Here is a 22,437-nt window from a genome sequence, read left to right as displayed (position 1 = left end):
GTGATCAAACACCAACATATCGATTAAGACAGTCTTCCCACCTAAAGATGTTATCACGAAAAAATGATCACCTAGAAATTTCTAACTAGGTGGATTGAAATATACGTGGGATTAAATTTACCATAGTAAAATCACTCACTTTGGAAAATAATTTAGTAAATCACTCTTATTAAATTATTTTCTGATTTAAATAACAAAAAAAAACATTGAGAATAATTGGATAAATCATTATTTATTTTATTTTCTCTAGGAATAATTTTTAAATCATTGTTTAAATAATTATTCCTTGTCACATTTGACTAAATCCCCTAGGAATAATTAAATTAATAACTATTTATTTATTATTCTTTATTTCCATTATTTGAATAATTGTTAAATCACTATTTAATAATTATTTCAATTTCACACCATTCTTAATCCTCGTGAAATAATTTAAAAATGATTTTATTTGTTAATTATTTCTAAATAAAGATATTTAAAACAAAGTGCAGTGAGCGATAGCAGTGAACTAACACACTTCATTCAAGCTTGAAGGCCTTTAGTCTTCATTCACGCAACTATTATATATGTAATTATGCATTGTCACTTGATCGAATTGAACGGTGTTGGTCCTCCCCACTCCAATGGGAATATCACCATTTGAACTACCTGACCTCTACCACTATGAATCGATTCAATGATGTTCGCCGAGATTTTGTATAAATTTTCCCTTTCCAATAAATATAATAAAGTATTCCAAGAGGTTATATCATGATTTGCTCAATATTATTCCATTATTCTCCATTTTCAATATTAACTCAATAATTTGTTATAAATAGGAGGGCTTTCCATTCATTCTTCACTATTATCATCTATTTTTTTTTGAGCTCCCATTTGATTTCTTCACATTGTTTGGTTTTACACATATTGGGAAAGAAGATCGATTACTAAAGAATTAAGGACATCAAAGGGCCCATCCCATGGAGGGGGGTTTGCAAACCGTTTTTTCATATCTCCTTCACTAGGTGTTTTTAATAAAGAGATTATTTATTTAAATTATTTCCATTTGGGTTATTGCAGTGGATATATTTATTGTTGTTCGTTATTTTGGATCGTATATGTTTTTATTGCAGGTTTTTCCATTTTTATTGCAGATCCAAATCATAAATAACTATCAAGTTGTAGTTAGGGTCATTTTTCACCTACTGAATTAATTGAAGTGTTTTTGGTACACCTTCCAAGAAATTTCACACTTACAAATGGAAACTCCATTGGGTATTTAGTTACATTTGTCATAAAAAAATGGTGATCCCACTGGTGTAATAAAAACATTCTTGGGTGATAGAACCTTTAGTAAATTTTAGGGTTTTCGACAACTATTTTTATACTCTCAATTTCTATTAATACTACTCCTTCGTTTTTTGTTAATTTTTTAGATTCAATTGGTCTTCTGGTTCTTTCAGTAGGTCACGGATACCATCTGAGCAAGAGATGAAAAAATATGTGTGAGAAATGTTAACCGAGAGTCCTAGGAGAAAAACAAACTCTTAAATCCCTACTCTACATTCCGGATCACACTATTTTACCCAAAAGCTGCATTTTCCACTGTTCCACATCAGTACCCATGCTTTGGTATTTTTCCGATTTTTTTTATTTTTTTTTTTTATTTTTTTTTTTTTTTTTTTTTTTTTTTCAGAATTGTTGAGTTTTGTCTATAGACTGGGTAGGGTACTTCACCTATATTTTTAGTCTCCCCTAGGTATAGATACACTTAATTTATTTCTTTGAGTAAGGAAAAATCCCCCTGGGGTTTAGAGTACACCTCCAAATTGTTAAAAAGAGATTTGTTGAGTGAGGATTCTAAGGTTTCAATATTTTCAGCCACTAGTTTTTAGAGTCTGATCCATTACTTTTATCAACTTTTAGATAGGTTTACTTTGCCTTTTCTCCCTTTATATTTTGGTTTTTCCTTTTCCCCTAAGGATCCCCTTGAACATTCTAGGTTTTAGAGCTTCACTCCTGTCCTTTGCAGCATTTTTCACCTCTGATTTTCGTTGTTTATCTACACCATTTACTATAGATTAGTGCCACTAGATCTCATTCCCTTTACATTGGATCATTTAGGCCTTTTTATGCATCTTTGAGTACATTTTTTTCCCTCTCTTTCTTAGCTTCTTAGTAACCCTCATGAGTGGGGTTTTGTCTGCTAGATTGGAAATTTATTTTCTATCATTTTCATATTTATTTCTCTAAGTAGTTTAGCATTTTGTTTTCAACAGTACATGGAATCATAAAACATGCTCAATTAAATCATCTATTTGACATATTATCTTCACACACTCACACCTACTCGAATGTGAGCTTGGTTAACACTGCAAAATCAAGACTTAAAACACTAGACCTTAATAACTCAACCCACATAGGTTAATCCCACCTGGGCACTAGGGACAAACAATCTTTGTAATGTAGGTATAGGATCAGTCAGATAGGCTTCCAATAACAGGCATCAATCACTTTCATTGAGACATAGAAGTTGACATATTAGGGAGCTTAAAATGCTTCACCATCCAATGGTCCAAAGCCAGAGTGTGTCAGAAGCCTGATTCATAGGGGATTAGGATAGGTCATCATGTGAGTGGTTCTCCTCAAGGCTACCCAACCTGTGGTAGAGAATCTCATGTTTTGGATGAATACAAAGAAGCTCAAGACTTTACCACCCCCATGGGAGGAAGGTAACAGTAGCGACCATTCTTAGGAAAACACCCTATAGGAATGGTTGTGGGACGCAATTGGTTCTCTACCCTACCTTTCTCTGGATAACTCCTTTTGTGGGGATGAGACTCTGTCAAGTAAGAAGTTCATTTGAAGGCCATCTAAACAGTGGATATAGGATTTTCTAAGTATTAACATCACCTATAGGCTAGATATTTTTTCTTTTATAGGGCGTGTTTGATCGTATATGAGTAACATCATTAATATAGTTAGTTTACACTTGGAAGCATTGCAGTAGGTGTTTTCTTGTTGTTTCTTTCTCTTTTTATTCCTACCATCACCCTTTAGTTCTCATATCATTATTGTCTTGAAATCATTGTGCCCCCTAGGAATTTGTTGAGGAGACTTCGAGGTCTTCACCCCTAGTTCCCATTAGGACATATTACTCCTCCCCATCGATTTAGAGAACATCCTCAGAGTCCTTCATCGAGTCATAATTATGATTATAGTTATACTAATTTTTTTAGATGATATTGTTCCTAATATATAAATAGTTAATTGAAATAATGAAGTCTCATATCCATGAGATAATTTTATAATTCATTATGGTCTCTTCTCTCCACTAACATTACTACCTTCACTATCAACTGCAAGTAGTGCTCACCTTGAATGTGGACCACATGATTTTACACTTGTATTAGCTCGTCATATTCAATAAGGAATTGGTACATAATGGGATATAACTATTAAATATGTCCACTACTACCCCTATACATTCCCTATAACCAATTGTGTTGCTCGGTTATTTACCCTTTATCATTTATTATTGCCATAAAATAAATTGCAAATCTATGAAATTTATCCAAGTATTTTCTCCGTATAATTACCCTAAGTGTTGTACCAATATACCACCCATAATGTAATAACACACTATGGTTTCCACTCATTCTTACCCGCTCCTAGCTACTTCAATTCCAGTTGATATTCTTGAGTCAAGCCATCCCGTATCCCTATGGTCTATAGTATTCCTTCAACCTATTTCCATTTTATAGATCACTCAATGGTGAAACACCAAGGGTTTCTATCTCTACAGTAGCTATCTCTATGAAGTATATGATACAAAATGATCCTAACCATTTCATTAGAAGCTTGCCTCAGCTTGAGTGTGAGGAACCAACATATGATCCTCTAATTGTTGGCCGAAAAATCTTCCCTAAGTTAAGTGTTGACAACCTCAAAAAATTGAAGGGAGATAATCAACAAGAAGCATTCGATAAAGCAACAAAACTATATAAACTACCAAATTTGGCTTTGAGATGAGTACCCATGGGTTCTACGTCTAATGTTGATCACATAGGGTCCAAATCATCTACTTCCTCCCATGCAAGCAGACCTACAATACAGTTCAGAGAAGCATATACATAGAAAGTAGTTCAAAGTGTGCATAAAAATCATGAGAGCATAACATATTGAAAACACTACAGAGCTTCTTTATTGAAATCAATAAAGAACCATGGAAATATACAACCTGATCTAACCATGACACCAATGAAACCTTCCTCCAGATCCGTCCAGCCTAAGCCTCAAAGATCACATCCCAAACATGTCAAAAAGGATGCCATATAGTGAAGGATGAGAATCTTTACAAGGAAATAAGGGTTTCCTATGAATAGGAGTGCAGGAGGCAAAGGAAAATAATACTTGATATGGGATCGAAAAGAGTATAATGTTGATATCCTATCTCCTTGATGTTATTAGGCCTTCCCATGAGGTGTATAAATACTACCAAAAATTAGTTGATTCGGTTAGGCCACAGGATCCTATTTGTGGGATTTTGGTGAAACTCGTAAACCCCACCCATAAAATAGGATATTATTTTATTTTTTAAATATTTTAAATAATATATGGGGGTTTTGTATTATGGTACATGCATGTGTACACACCTCTGAAAGGGCAGAGTCAGATATGGAATTAAAAATATTAATTTTTAATAAATGATCAAATCTATATGGGAAAGGGCTTCCCAAGGACATACTAGAGCATTAGAACTGCTAGAGTGTTGAATGATGCTATAACATATTCCTTGTAATATATGAGGTTGGAATGAGTACACGATGACTGAAATGTATGAAGTACAAAGAGAGATAATTTGAGGACCTGAGAGCAGATCACAAGATTCCAGATCACTGAATTCCTATGGAAGGAGTCATAAAGAAGGCTCACGTATGAGACAGGCATACCCATGCTTAGAGATAGTAAAGCATGTTCCTTGATAAACTATAGAGTAGATCCAACATGTATACATAAGTGTACAAGGAAGACTGCATAATAAAAAGTGGATCATCCTATCATATCCACAAAGCAATACAATGGAGTTATGTGTCAATATCTCATATATTATAAATCTATTCAATTATGTTGGAAGAAATTTTGATCACTAATGTTGCATAACTGATCTTCATAATATTACCAATTCATATAGGCAAAATATTGGTAATGCATAAATTCGGGTATCAACATACATCATACTACTGTGATGAACTGAAACATATAAGGGTGATTTCTAACACTGGTAGAAAATTGAAGGAGTTGACAAGTGAACCAAGATGCTGACAAAAACTTGAGGCCTTCATTGAATACATATGGTACATTTCTAGGCTATCGGAATAAATCAGTTGAAGTCAATCATGTGAAAAAAATGTTTTCTTACCATTCATTGATGCATACTGTTAACAAATGTGAGACAAATCACTGATAATGATGATGAGAGTCAAGGTATCCTAGTACAATATAACAAGTATGAATAAATGTGTTGAAGTCGAACACTTGAGAGAATATATTAATCAGGAGACATTGATGTATTCTCACTATCAATAGTGAAGGAGTCTACCATTGATGACCGCAAACCCTAACATACTGAAAAACTACACTAGATCTTGTTTCAAAAGAAATAAGTTAAACTCAATGGGAAATGATCTGTTGTATGGAAGGAATTAAGGAATCCTGCATCAACAAACTCGAGTGTAACCCGAAGGCTAATAATTTGGAAGAACTTGGATGAAAAGAGATGAAGTAACCATTATGAAGTACATTTCTGACATACAAAAGATTAAGCGAGCACATGACATAGAAACTTTGAACCAACCAATAATGAAAGATGACATAGAGGCAAGGAATCCCCCATTAGGGTCAAAAGGAAACCAAGGTACTGCATAAACCCCAATTTGTGACAATGTAAGCTGACGTTGAACACAAGGGAAACCACTTAGTCAAAGATCCATGATACTGATCAATGTTGAGCACAAGGTAACCTATCAATGATGTGAGTAGGCCAAGGTGTGGATTTAGGCATACTCTCAGAGAAATTTATTACAGTTGATAAGAGAAGACCCACCAACAAGAAGTCAATGGAGGCCTTCTCAACTAGCACGAGCGAAGGACCAAATAAATGATATGATACTAAAGATAACTTGGGAGACTGGGTATGGGTAGCTGAAAATGAGTCAAGGGACACCATAGAAAGGCTGACATAGGTTGACTTCCCTTGGACAAAAGCAAAACTCAAATGTGACCCTATGGAAGCATAAAATAACTTTGTATAAGTTTGTAATGCAGGAGGAATTAACAAACTCTCCATATGATTGGAAGAGATAACCAAAAGGAGTATTGACTCAAGAACAAGGTTATGGATCTCCTAAAGTAAAAATAAGTACCATCCCAAATGAGGAAAGACTTATTTTGAGTGCTTTGTTCAAGGGCAACACAACCAACTGTTGTTGCCATCAAATACAAAGGTAAATGTCTCGTTCCTTCTCTTTTTGGAATATATATATATATATATTTTTTTTGTCTTTTTCATATTTAAATCCTGAAAAAGGAATAAAAGAATGGCTATAGTAGAATGGAAAGAACAAGTGTTAGGGGCTTATGCTCTAGTTTCTAGGGCTGGAACATTTCTATACTCAATGCAAGGTGGAAAATACTGCTCGTCAACAATCAAAGGTATTTTCTTTACATGGATAAAATGGTGTCAAGTAATGGAGGCTAATAAATGCATGGTTTGAACTTACAAAAAGATCATGGTTAAAAGTGGCTTATACATGAGTCCAAGTGACGATGAATTAAGGCCAAAAGGGTACAAGTAGTCAACATGCAATGCAACAATACAAATTAACACATCGGAGCCTCTAGGTTATAAAGCCAAAATGATAGTGAAGAAGAAGAGGAATGAGGCTTCATCACAAACTCATGGCGGGACTAAAGAGGACTCCCAAGCCTAAGCACAAATGTTAAACATGGGCTCCAAGTGATAGAACGATACTATCTAGGGCACCCATGATAAGGTAGGCTCCTACCAGACAAGTTATGACACTTCCAAGAAGCAAAGAAGGTTCCATGTCAAATCTTGGTGGGGTAAATCCTAATGCCATAATGAAAAAGGAAACTGATAAATTCAAAATGTAGTTGAAAAACCTAACACATATGCTAGTTGCAAGAACCAATACCTGTCAGAATAGATCAACCATAAAAATTGCCAAAGGAGAAGTCTTCAAAGTTATGTAGACATAAATGGGAATATTGGGCAAGAAGTTAATACAACCCATATATAAAATTTAGATAAAAGATTGTGTTATAGAATAAAAAACTTGAAAATACGTACCTTATATATACAATATGGTACATGGAACCATGTAGCCTTATGACTCATGCATATTAGTTCTTTAGGATAAGCCCCTTGTGGGACTCAGGCCAAGGACTCCTTTGGTAGATGAAACACATGGCTTTAAAAAATTTCTCTTGCAAAGGGAACTAAACTTCCAAGAAATCATGAGAACTAGAAGGATCAAAGGAGCATATTAAGGGGTCCCATGCCACGATAGGATAAATTAGTTGATCAACTATCGAGACCAAGTCCCAAGAATGAAAATAATAGTTCAAATGATACTTCTAACAAGAAATTCAGTATTGAGGATACAATGCCACACAGTTCACTTATGGAAAAGCATAGTCTACTAGAACACTTGGAACATACTAAGAGGTATATTGATCTAAATTTGAATTAACAGGGTGATTTTCATATGCAAGTAGATCAATAGTGTCAATACTTCCGTTATAATAAAGATACATGACTCGAAAGAGTGAAGACACCACATCATTCATATCATAGACATAACCATGTCCAAGTAGCATATTAAATTCTAAAGGGAAATCAACCACCACTATATCAATTAAGGCAATGTTCCCACCTAAAGTAATAGGAAATTGAGGAAGAACACCCATAAAATCACCAGGTCTTCTATCATAATCTAACAACTAACTATCAACTGCCAACAACTTTGGAGAACCCAAATATTTCCATGTCAAGGAGGATATAATACTTTCATAGGATCCTTCATCCACCATACATCGATAAATATTTGTGGAATTAACCTTAACCTTTATTTGGAAAGGTGTAATAGAAGGAAGATGAGGCTCAACAAGATTATCCCAATCAAAGAAGACACTCTTAGAAATTGGAGGGGGTACAATCAAAGAGACTGGCATGCCCCCTAGACCAGAAGACTCTAAACTAGAAATAAATAAGACTCTAGTTGTAGGCACTTCACCCCCAAAAAGAGGAGTGGAATCAGCTAAAGATTCCACTGGATCGACCACTTGATCAACCAATTGACTAGATTTTTGAGAAACCAAAATAAATTCAGAAGTAGAAGAACTTTCAAACTCAGACCATAACCTTTGTACCAATGAAATACCATGGCACAAATGAGTAATATGGTCTCCCTTACATATCTTAGAAGGGAAATTAGGTTTAAATGTTCTATGCCTAGGATCAACATCCATTGCCCCAACATGACTAGGAGTGGCTGGTGGAGAGTCTCCAACATGGATTTTAGAGGTTAATGACTCTTTCCCAGGAGAGATAGGACTTGTGCCCCCAGTCCTACTCATAAAACCAGGTGAGTCAATAGGAATATGACTCATAGAGGTAGGGGACCTATTGCTAGTATGACTTGTAGTGACTAAACTTACACCCCTAGTGTGACTTGCAGTGGCTGAAGGATCATCTCCAACATGAATTTCAAAGGTTGGTGATGATTCATGGAGAGAACTATTATTCTTCTTATTCTTCCTCTTTCTCCTATTTTTTGGATTTCTTGTTACAAGATGGAGGAGAAGGAGGAAGTTTAGATTTCTGTTGTGAAGAATATGAACAATTAACACACATTTGATGCCCTTGAAATAAAGAATTCATCTAAGGTGCTTCAAGAACATTTGGAATATTCAAAGTGGACCAGAGCCAAAATTGTAGTCCAACATTCAGTCTAAAAATATTCAAAATGGCCATCAAGGGGGTACCGACATTTCCAAAGAAAGGAAAATTATAAGGATTGCCTTTTGGAGGGATCCCTTGGTTGGCCTCCACTTAAATATTGGTCATACCCAAGTAATATGCAGATCATTTCCTTACAAGAATGTTCAAATTATTTTTAAAGGAAGAGAGATGCACAATCAAACCTCTTCCCTTAAGGAGGAAACTCTACTATTTCAAAAGAAAGACCAAAACCTTTTCAATACCAGTGAAGTGGTACATCAACCAACTAGAATCAAAGGTCCAAAAGTGACAATGCAAGTCCATATAAAGCCACCTAAATACAAAGAGAAAATAACACTCCAATATAAAGTCCTTAAGATACAATGAAAGAAGCAAGTTCCAAGTATTTATGCTCCAGGTGGTTAGGACCTCTCGAAGGTAGTTTTGGATGATAAGGGGCCAAGCCTACCATTGAAGGTATCAGAAGCAGTTACACTAACCTCCAAAAAATAGCCTTTTCCAGTGCAAGTACCCAAACTTTTCAGTGGAACCCTCCAAAAGTTCTATGAAAGTGATGCAATGTTTGCCTCAGGTACCATGGGTATTCCCCCTAGCAGTTATCTATGTGGTCCCTAGGAAAGGCAACTAAGTACAATAGTTTGTAATCAGAAGATAGACAAAACAATCATGGGTGCATGATCCTACAAGTAGGAGAGGGGGTATTTCTCTTTCCTTATCTTCACACGTCATGGTGCTTAACTCATGTGTTAGAAGAACTTTCGCTGACAACTTAACAAGGTTGGATTTCCACTCTTTAGTAAATTTCTATACTTTCAATACAAGTGGCTTTGGAGAGCTTACTCTCTGCAAGCCTATTCCAAGGCCCTGATGTCATAGAATAGTTGATATATCTATGAAAATAACGAAAGTCTAGTTCATTTTAATTAAGCGCTTGTTTTGGTGGTTGTTTATTTAGGACTGAGGGAAATGATAGTGCGGCTGATGGTGTTTTGACGTGAAATAAATCAATAGAAAACCTATCTAGATGAAAATGCAACTCATTTTGTTCAATGAAAATTGATTTCTACAAAGGTTCTACAAGGAACTTAATAAAGTAAAAATTATTTTTTATTTTATTTTGCATTCACACATTCAAAAACTAACAAAAAGAACTAAATTATGTCTCTAATTTATCTGAAACAAACAAATGTGTTCTTTCAAAGACCAAAGCCAAAATTCGTCTAACAAGGAGAAATAAATATCCAAGACAAAGTCTCCCAAATGAAGCAAATTTCAATCCCGAGAAAAGATTTGCACACTTGTTGAAAAGCCAAAAAGACCAAATCACTAAAAACCAAAGAAGAGAAAGGCAAGAAACAAATGTTTGTTCTTTTTTGCTTTTTAAGGGCTTATAGCAAAAGTTTCAATTAATCACTTTAAGGTCAAAATCAAGAGAAAATAGTCCAAACTTAACAAGCCATAAAAAATCACTAAGATGATAAGAATAAAGTGAATAAGACACCAAAAAACTTGAAAAACTTGTCCTAAAAGATACGTAAAAGATTCAGAAAGACAGAAATATTTTAGAGAACCAAAATCCTTCACTAAACGAAAATTACAAAGAACCTTCTAAAATAATTAAAAACAAACCAAATGAGTCAACTTCAAGAATGCAAAGAAAAGTAATGAAAATATTGGATTATAATAAAGTTCACAATGAACTGACTGTCCCAAAAGCATAGAATAGTTATAAACTTGACCAAGAAGGTCTGGAACCCAAATTTCAAATGAAAAAAGTTTGAAGAAATGCAAACCCTAGGTTAGACTAGGAAGAAACAAGACCATTCCAGATTGTATATGACTTCAAGAAAGTAGTAAAAACTAGGTTACACCCCTGATTGAAGGAAAAATTTGAAAAATTTGACCCTTTTCCAAATATACGTGACTGTGTAATAACATACCCACATATACACATGACTATTTCCAAAGAAACTAGCTTATACACTGGTTTCTTTTTAGAAAATGTGTATGTTTGATTTTGTGTACAATAAATAGATCATATATATAGGAAATTAGAAAAAAATTAAAAACACATGTTTGATCTAGAAGATGTGACTCATTGCCTAGACTAAAAATGAATCAACAATACTGGAAAAATGAAGAAACAATAAAGCAAAAACTAGATCAAGGAAAAAACAACCCCTCGAGGAAATAAGTGACTCTATTCTGCAGTGGAGTTTCGATTTCTGTTGGTGGGAAAAAATTCGCTATAGTGAGGGTTAAAAAACTCAACAGATCAAAGGCAGATATTTAACAAGAAGCATACGTTCAAGGTAGAAAATATATAAACTACCAAAATTGGCTTTGAGAGGAGTAACCATACGTCCTACGTTTGTTGTCGATCTTGCAGGGTCCAAACACTTTTCTTCCTCCCAAGTGACCAAACTTGCAATACATTTCATAGAATCATATACATATCAAGTAGTTCAAAGTGTGTGCATAAAAGACATGAGAACATAACATATCACAAGTGACACAAATCTTCTTTATTGATATCAGCAAAGAGTAGTGGAAAGATATAACCTGGTCCAACCACGACACCAACAAAACCTTCCTTTACATCTGTCAACCCAAGCCTCAAACATTTCCCCTCAAGCATGTGAAAAAGGATTCCATATAATGAAGTATGAGCATCTCTACAAGGAAACAAGGGTTTCGTATGACTGGGAGTGCATGAGGCACATGGAAAATGAGACTTGATCTAGGGACTAAAAAAGCTATAATGCCCATATCCTATTTCCTTGATGTTATTAGGCCTTCCCATGAGGTATATAAATACTACCAAAAATTAGTTGATTTGGTTAGGCAAAGGGATCTTGTAGGTGGGCTATTGGTGAAACCGAGTAAACCCCACCCAAGAAATAGTATAATATTTTACTTTTTCATATTTTAAATAATATATGTGGGTTCTATATTACGGTACATGTGTGTGTACATTCTTTCTAAAGGGTAGAGTTGTGTAAGGAATTCAAAATATTATTTTTTAATAAATGATCAAGTCTGTATGGGAAAGGGACGCACAAGGCTATATTAGAGCATCAAAATTAGAAGAGTCCTAAATTATGCAATAACATATTCCCACTAATATATGAGGTCATAAGGGGTACATGATGGCCAAGATGTAATAGGTACAAAGAGAGATCATTCTAGGGCCTTATGGGATATCACTAGATTCCATCCCACTAAATACCTATTGAAGGATTTAGAAATAAAACTCATGTCTAAAGCATGCATACCATTGCTCAGATAGTAAAGCATGTCTGTTGATCAAGTATATAGCGGATCCAACATGTATACATAAGTTTACAAAGAAGAATGAAGAATACAAAGTGGATCATATGATCATAACCGCAAAGGAGCACAACAGAGCTATGACTCAATATCACATATACAAAAAAATTTGATCAATGATGCTCGAAGAATGTGTGATCGGTGGTGATGCATAACTTATCCTCATAATAGTAACAAGTCATATAGGTAGAATAGTGGCACTGCATAAACTTGGGTATCAACGTACAAGATGTTGCTGTGATGAACTGCAACATATAAGGGTGGATGGTAACACTCAAAGAAAACTGAAGGAGCTGATAAGTGAACCAATATGCTGACAAAACATGAGGTCTTCACCGACTGAAGATGGTACATTTCTATGAATAAATGAGATGAATTCGACCATGTGAAAATTTGTTTGATTACCGTTCATTGATGTATACCACCAACAAATGTGATACAACTAACCGATAATGATGATGTGAGTCAAGGTACCCCAGTACAATCTAACAAGTGTGAATAAATGTGTTGAAGTCAAATACTTGAGAGAATCTATCAATCATGATACATTGATGTATTCTCACTATCAATAGTGGAGTCTGACACTGATGACTACAAACCTTAAGGTACTAAAAAGAGAACTCTAGATCTTGTTCCCATAGAAAAGAGTTGGAGTCAATGGGAAAATATCTGATGGATGGAATGAATTAAGGCATTCCACATCAAATAGAACAAGTTTAACCCACAGGCCAATAACTTGGAAGAACTCAGATGAAAAGAGATGATGTAACCATTCAGATGTACGTTTTCAACGTCCATAAGATGACTCTAGCACATGGAAGAAACCCTCTAAACCCACCAATAATGAAAGTTAACATATATGTGAGAAATCCACCGATAGAGTTAAATGGGAACAAAGGTACTGCGTGAATAACAATTTGTGATAATGTAAGATGACATCGAACGCAAGGGAAACCACTCAGTCAAAGACCCATGATACTGATCAACGCTAAGCACAAGGCCACATATAATTGATGTAAATAGGGTAGGTTACGACTCTAGGCCTGCTCTTAGAGCAATTTGTCGAAGTCGATAAGAGTAGAGCCGCTGGCAAGAAGTCAATGGGAACCTTATTAACTAGCATAGGCAATGGATCAAATAATTGATGTGATACCGAGGATAACTTGACGTACTAGATATGTTCAACTAAAACTCCCTCAAGAGACACCACAGAATGGACAACGCAAGTTGACTTCCCTCGAATAAAATCACAACTCGAATGTGACTCTGTAGAACAATAAAATAACTTTGTATAAGTTTGTAATGAAGGAGGCATTAAAAAACTCTCCATGGGATTAGAAGATATAACCAACTAGAGGAGGATTGACTCAAGAACAAGTTTATGTCTCTCCTAAAGTCAAACTAAGTCAAGGGTGACATAATTGACTCTTTCTGCCATCAAATACATAAGTGAATATCCCATTTCCGCTCTTTTTTGGAATATATCACTTTTATACCATTTTTATATTTAAAAACTAGAAAATAATAAAATAATTCCTATAGTACAATGGAAATAATGAGTGCTAAGGGAAGATGCACTAGTTCCTAAGACTCGAGCATTCCTATGCTCAACGCAATGTGGCAAATATTGGTCGTCAACACACAAAGAAATGTTACTTCCATGAATAAAAGGGTGTCATGTCGTAGAGGCTAATAAATGCATGGTTTTAACTTAAACAAAGGTCATGGTCAAAAGTGGCTTATATATGAGTCCAAGTGAAGTGGACTTAAGGCCTAAGGGGTACACGCAGTCAATATACAATGCAACACTACAACTTAACTCATGGGAACCTCTAGGGTATAAAACAAGAATGATAATAAAGAAGAAGAGGAATGAGGATTCACCGCAAAGTCATGGCAGGACTAAAGAGGACTCCCGAGCCTAAGAACAAGTGTTCAACATGGGTGCAAAGTGACAACATGTTATCTAGGGCACCGATGATAAGGTAATCTCCTACCACAAAAGTTTTGAAACTTATAAGTAGTGATAATGTTCTATGTCACATCTTGGTGGGGTCAATCCTAAGGCAGAAATGGAAAAGGAAATTTGTTAATGCACAATGCAGGTGAGAAACCTAAGCTATATTCCAGTTTAGGGAACCAATACCTCTCAAAGCAGATCAACCATGAAAATGCTCAAAGGATATGTCTTTAAAGTTCTTTAGACATAAATAGGAACATTAGTTAAGAAATTAATACATCCCATATATAAAATTCAGATAAAATCTTGTGTTATAGAATACAAAACCTGAAAATATGTACCTTATATATACAATATGGTAAAACGAAGCACTCAGCGTTGTGACTTATGCATAATAGTTGTTATGGACAATCCCTTTGCAGGACTCAGACCAAGGACTCCTTTGTTAGCTGAAACTCATGGCTTAAAAAAAATTTGCCTGTGAAGGAAAATCAACTTCCAATAAATCATGAGAACTATAAGCCTAAAAAGAGGGAATTGATGGGTCCCATTCCCTCATTGGAGAAATCACTTGATAAACTATTAGGAGCATGTCTTAAGAAGAAAAATAATAGTTCAAGGGATCCTTCTCAGAAGTAATTCAACATTCAGGATACAACGCCACATACTTCACCTATGGTAGGGAAGAGTCTACTTGAATACTTGGAACATACCAAGGGGCATTCTAAACTAAATTCAAATTAGAAGGGTAACTATCAGATGCAAGCTATTCAGTAGTAAAAATAATTTAGTTATGAGGAAAATACATCACTCAAAAGAGTGAAGACACCACAACATTCTTAGCATAGACATAATCACACATAAGTAGCATATTAAAGTCTAAATATCTAAAGGGTGATCTTCCCACTTAAAGCAATAAACAGTTGAGGAGGAACACCCATATATTCATGAGGTCTTCAATCATAAGCTAACAACTAACTATCAGCTACCAACAACTTTGGAGAACCCAAATTTTTCCAAGTCAAGGAGGATATATACTTGGATAGGATCCTTCATCCAACATATATATGAATAGATATTTGTGTAATTAAACCTAACCCTTATTTGGAAAGGTGCAACAGAAGGAAGAAGAGGCTGAACAAGATTATCCCAATCAAAGGAGACACTCTTAGAACATGGAGGGGATACACTTGAAGAGACAAACATTCTTCCTAGACCATAAGAATCTGAACTATAAATCAATAAGAGTCTATTGTTAGGCACTTCAAGCCCCAAAAGAGGAGTGGAATCAACCAAATATTGCACTAGATCGACGTATTCAGCAACCAATGTCTGACTAGATTTTTGAGAAACAAGAATAGATTCAGAAGTAGAAGAACCTTTGCACTCAGACAATAACATTTCTACCACTGAAATACCATGACACTTATAAGTAATATGGTCTCCCCAAGAAAATATTTGCACACTTGTTGAAAATCCAAAAAGACCAAAAACCCAAAGAAAAGAAAGTCAAGAAACAAATGTTTTTTTCTTTCTTTTCTTTTTAAGGACTTATGACAAAAGTTCCAAGAAGGCAAATAAATGAATCACTTCAAGATTAAAATGAAGTGAGAAGACTCCAAACTTCACAAGCCATAAACAATCACCAACATGATAATACTAAAGTGAATAAGAGACCAAAACACTTAAACAACTTGTCCTAAAAGATACATAAAAGATTCGGAAAGACAAAAAGATTTTGGAGAACCAAAATCGTTCACTAAACCAAAATTAAAAAGACCCTTCTCAAATAATAAGAAATAAACTAAACAAGTCAACTTCAAGAATGCAATGAGACGTAATGAAAATATTGGGTCATAATCAAGTTGAGAACAAAATCAATGTCCCAAAAACATACAACAATGAGACACTTGATCGGGAAGGTCTGAAACCCAAAATTCAAATGCAAAAACTTAAAAAAAATTAAAGCCCTAGGTTGACAAAATCTTTTTGCGAAAGGAGATAAAGAACCAAGAAAGAAGACCATTCTCAACTAAAAAATGACTTCAAGAAAGTAGTAAAAACAAGGCTACACCCATGAATCAAGGTAAAACCTGAAAAAGATCAAAATTTTCTAGATATACATGACTATGTGATAATAGACTTGTGTATACACGTGACATTTTCCAAATAAACTAGTGTATACATTGGTTTATTTGGTTGAAACTACATATGCATTCTTATGTGTATAGCAAAAAGGGCGTATATATATAAAAGTAGGGAAAGATAAACTAGAGAGGTATGATTTAGGAGATCAGACTAATTACCTAGACTGAAAACAAGTCAACAATTCTGGAAAAATAAAGAAACAAGAAAGAAAATAAGAGACTAGGAAACAAAACCCTTCTAGAAAATATGTGGTTGCATTCCCCATTGGAGTTGATAGTTCTCTTTGTGGGAAAAACATCCCTGAGTTAGGTGTTAACGACCTCAACAGATCAAAGGAAGATAATTTATAAGAATCATATGTTGAAGCAAGCAAACTATTCAAAATACCAAAGTTGGGTTTGAGATGAGTACCCATAGGTCCTATGTTTGTTGTCGATCCTCTATGGTCCAAACCCTTAGCTTCCTCCCAAATGAGAAGACTTGCAATACAATTCAGAGAAGCATATACATAGGATTTAGTTAAAAGTGTGTGCATAAAAAACATGAGATCATAACATATTGGAAACGAGACCAAGCTTCGTTATTTATATCAAGAAATATCTGTCTATCCCAAGCCTCAAGGATAACCTCTCAAGCATGTGAAAAAGGATTCCATATAATGAAGGATGAACATCTTTGGAAGAAAACAGGGGTTTTCTATGACTGGGAGTGCAGGAGGCACAGGAAAAATCAGAATTGATCTAGGGACTAAAAATCAATAATGTCTATATCCTATCTCCTTGATGTTATTAGGCCTTCCCATGAGGTGAATAAATACCAATAGAAATCAGTTGATTTGGTTAGGCCACTAGCTCCAGTAGGTCTGATTTCAGTGAAACTTGTAAACCCCACCCAAAAAATAGATTATTATTTTATCTTTTCATATATTTTAAATAATATACTCGGGTTCTGTATTATGGTACCAATGTTTGTATGTGCTTTATAAAGGGACGAGTCATATATGGAATTCAAAATATTGTTTTTTAATAAATAATCAAGTTTTTGTGGTAAAGGACTACCCTAGACTATACTAGAGCATCATAACTATAAGTGTGTTGAGTGATGCTATAAAAGATGCAGCCTGATATATGAGGTGAGAAGGAGTACATGATGGTTGAAATGTATTAAGTAGAAAGAGATATCGTTTGAGGACTTGAGAGGAGATCACTAGATACAAGCCCACTGAATACCTATGGAAGGAGTTAGAAAAAAAATTCATATCTAAGACCAACATACCCATGGTCAGAGATAGTAAAGCATGTTCTTTGATCAAGTATATAGCAGATCCAACATGTATAAATTAGTGTACAGAGAATATTGAACCATACATAGTGCATCACCCAACCATAGCCACAAAGGAACATAACAAAGCTATGTCTCAATATCACATGTAGAATAAAATATGATCAATGATGACCGAAGAATCTATGGTCACTGATGCTGCATAATTTAACCTCATAATGGTACCAAGTCATATCAGTGGAATAGTGGTACCGCATAAACTCGAGTGTCAACATACATGACATTGCAGTGATGACCTACAACATATAAGGGCGCCTCGTAACACTCGAAGAACATCGAAGGAGATTACAAGTGAACCAAGATGCTGACACAACCTGAGGTATTCATCAACCGCAAATGGTACATTTCTACACAATGTGAATAAATGAGCTAAAGTTGACCACGTGATAAATTGTTTTATTACTGGTCAATGATGTATACCATTAAAAAATCTGACACAACCCACCCATAATTATGATAAGATTCAAGGTACCCCAACACAATCTGACAAGTGCAAATAAATGTGTTGAAGTTGAAAAATTGAGATAATATATCCATTAAGAGATATTGATGTATTCTCACGGTTGATAGCGAAGGAGTCTGCCACTGATGAATCCAAAGCATAAGGTACTAAGAAAAGAACTGTAGATCTTCTTTCCATAGAAATGAGTTGGAGTGAATGGGAAAATGTCAACTAAAAGGAAGGCATTAAGGCATCCCACATCAACTAGTGCGAGTGTAACCCACAGGCCAACAATTTGGAAGAACTAGGATGAAAAGAGATGAAGTAACCATTCCAAAGTGCATTTCCAGCATACACAAGATGAGTGTAGTGCACCACAGAAACCCTCTAAGCTAACCAATAACAAAAGTTGACAAAGATGTGAGTAATCCACCAACAGGGTCAAATGGAAACTAAGGTACTGCATGAATATGAATGTGTGATAATGTAAGATGACGTTCAACACAAGGGAAAGAACTCAGTCAAAGACCCATGATACTATTCAATGATAAGCACAAGGTCACCTATCAATGATGTAAATAGGGATATGTGGCAGTTTGTTGTAACATTATCTAGTTTTAATAATTCGTCATATTAGTCAAATAATTTAAAAAAAACGTTAAGATAGGAAATGGATGCAAAGGAATGAAAAGTTAAAATGTTAGGAAATTTTGATGTTTTATAGGCATTGATATCAGTAAAATGTTAGGATTTAGTTGCCCTAAATAAAGAAGGTAAAGGAAAATAAAATGGTCGGGAAGAAAAAGAAAAGGAAAGCTTCATTTTATGTTTTTGAAAATGCACAGGCTCCTAGTCTAAATGCGCCATAATTAAACATCCATTGTGTTTTCATGTGAAGAAGAAATTGGAAGAAGAGTGAAGGTTACTGTAAGGTTTATATGCTTACTTTGGATATTAATACTATCCTACGTTTTGAAAAAAACCATATCCTAAGTATTAATCCCATATCATTCCACTCTCAATTCATTCCCTTCATATCACTTCCTTATGTTCATACCCCCCTTATATTCTATATTTCACGACATCACATTAAATGTTGATTCTCGTCCCCAATAATCCATCCCATCACATCATGTTAATTATCCTCCATATTATTCTTCATCTCCACCTATCGCCTCTCATCTGACGACCCTCATTCCATTTTAGACCCCTCTCACCGTCCGAGCTTTATTGCCGTGGGGGGGGGGGGGGGGGTGTCTGAAATGGGCAATATATCAAACTGTGTCTGCCCCTACTTGGCACCTCCACAACATTGCAGACCTACCATGAGAAAAACCACAAATTTCTCACCCCCCTGAAAAGACAAAATCCTTATTCCCAATATCACTTACCTTACCATTGCGCAGCTGCCCTTCCTATGCTTCCACCTCATATGTCTGTTAACCCCATCAAGTCATATCCATTCCCTCCATAATCAATTCGTTAAGCATTTAATTTTCTTAGCTATTAACTTAATGGACCTGCGCCATCAAGAAAAAACTAGAACACCTATATAAACCTTCTTCTTGTCTATTTACAGGTTACAAAATTATTGTTTTATCACTGCCATTGCTATGGTTACAGGTTGCTTGCGAGATCTGAACACTAACAATTGCTAGTGACACTACTTGCCTAATCATTGTCAAATTATTCCTTTTGTTCATGGTCTCGGAACTTTCTATCTCTTAGTGAATTGTCTCCTTTTGCAATCAAGTTTTTCTTACTAGCCTTAGCCATCATGCCTCCCAAGGACAAAGGACAAGAGGAAATTGTTAATCCTTTGATCTATCCTCCTATAGATCTTCATCATATCCCTATGGTCGACTGAGACTACAAGATCCATGAAACACTCTATGAGTCTGACCTCTTTGAGATGTACTACTGGTTCTAAGAGAAAAATATTGATAAATCAGATGATATCCAGGTGTGGGAGTCAAGCCTACCTCATTACATCTTTCCTTGTACCCACAAAACTCCTGATTTCATTAGAAATTCCATGCCTCATATCTTCCAAGCCAAAACGCCATAGTCAACCCCAATGGAGAAATTATATTCACCATAACCCCTCAGGCTATTGATCAAATGATGCAAGTCCCCACAGTCAACAATGCTACCCCATTTTCCTATGAAGCTCTAGTTGAAATATATGAGAAATTATACTTTTCTAAGAGAGCCCAAACTCTTGAATTATTCTTAACCCAAGATGTCGCATTACCAAAGAAAAATCCTCCCTATCCCTCATCCATATTCCCTGAGAGATCCAAGAAGATAATCACTGTCATTTTCTACCTCCTTGGTTACTACTCTGACCAATTGGTAGATGAGGCCATTATAGGATTTTTTTCCATCTTTTCTAATGATTCCAAGCCCTCAATTGTGTTCAATTTTAGCCATTTCCCTATAGATTCTATCCATCAATAGCTGGTGAAGTTTCCTACAGAGGAGGTATTCAAATATGCCTCTATCTTAGTCTACATGTTCCTATACTTTCACGGGGACAACATGAACTTGTCATTGCAAAAGCTTAATGAGAAAGGAAACCAACAGTCTGTCATTTTCTCGACCACTCTGGTTATGGAAGAGTAGAAAGAATATACTTACAAACAATTTACTGACATGTTTTTCCATCCAAACATAAGCCTCCTAAGGAGCAGAACTAAACCAAGGATTAATGAAGAAATAAAAAAGGTCTTGTAGCTATCAGAACAAGTAAAAACATGAGACTAGTACTTATATGGGAATCACACAGAGATAAGGATTTTTTGATGTGAGCTGCCACCATATAAGCTGCCAAAATTCCTTCCAATGAGGATTTTTTCCTTAGAATACATCAGGCAGATGATCAACATGGATGAAGTCCATTTTTTCGCTGCCAAGAAAAAGTCTCAGTTAAGGATAAAAATGTAGGTTCTTCCATTCATTTGCAACAATAGGGTGACATGTAAAGATGTTAGAAAACTACTTAGGGTAATACAATTTAATATTAGTTTAACCTGGTCCTATGATCCATTAGGGATAATTTCCAGATTAAGGGTAGAAACCAGGTCTACTACTTATTTTCACACACCTAGGCCAGGGATAGAAAAATATAAGAATCAGCCAAAGCAGGTTCAAAACACATTACAGGAAACAGAAGAACAACAAGTCTCCTCATCAACAGTGAAGACTCCTACAATGCAAGAGAAGACAACCAAGAGGAGTAAACAGGAAGAGTCTCCTTTAGGGAATGATATCTTTAGTGAGGGATTTATAATCATGTACATAGAGAAGGCTAAGCTTAGCTCGAGACTAAGTCTTAGCAAAGAGCCAGAACATCAAAATCTCATCACCACTGATGGGCCTCTTGTATCTTCATTTTTGGGTGATCAGTCTATAGAGTCTCCTACCACCTCCATGACCTCACAAGAGCAACAACCGATTTTGCACACAGGTACATATACCTCAAGAGAGCCATAGAAGAACATCATTTATATATTTAAGGAAATAAAGGTTAGAAATGAAGCCTTGAATATAAACACATACAACCAATTTTGGAAGCAAACCTCTAGTGCCCAAAGCGGGCTACTCTCAGCCTTTCACTCAGAGAAGGGAAAAATGCAGATGGCATTCCTTCAAGCACAAGGGCCTTAGCAGAAAGTAGCATCATATTATAAGAAGAAATCTTTTGAGTTTGATATCATGGAAATACATCCCATTGACCAAATGGAGATGCATAAATAGACTGGAGAAATGATATTCCCTAAGGTAACTAGCACAAATATGACCTTGTCCAAGCTGCAGGTCACAATAGAAAATTTTCAGTCACAACTAAAGATGTAGAGAGTTTTAGCTCTTGCCAAAGATACCAATATTAAAACGTCAGAATATTTGGTAATTAAACTCGTTTATGACCCTACAAACATCAATGTTGCAGAGGAGATGATAAAAAGAAGAATTTGGATATAGAAGCACTAAGTAAACAATTGGAACTCCCAGCTATTGAAGATCTTCTAGCCAAGGATATTGTAGAAACAGAGACTAAAAATGTAGATATGATGAAACTCATCATAGAATAGACTACTCAGCTAAAATAGACAAAGATAGAGATGGAAAAATTAATCAAAGAAAAGGAGAAGGTTGCTAAACAGATTGCTCTTTCAGGATCACTTCCTA

The sequence above is a fragment of the Pinus tabuliformis genome, chromosome 5_2 (genome assembly GCF_031772625.1).
Source record: "Pinus tabuliformis cultivar Carrire ecotype Pingquan chromosome 5_2, CPIR1, whole genome shotgun sequence".
NCBI classification, from domain to species: Eukaryota; Viridiplantae; Streptophyta; class Pinopsida; order Pinales; family Pinaceae; genus Pinus; species Pinus tabuliformis.
Note: the sequence above shows the minus strand (reverse complement) of the source record.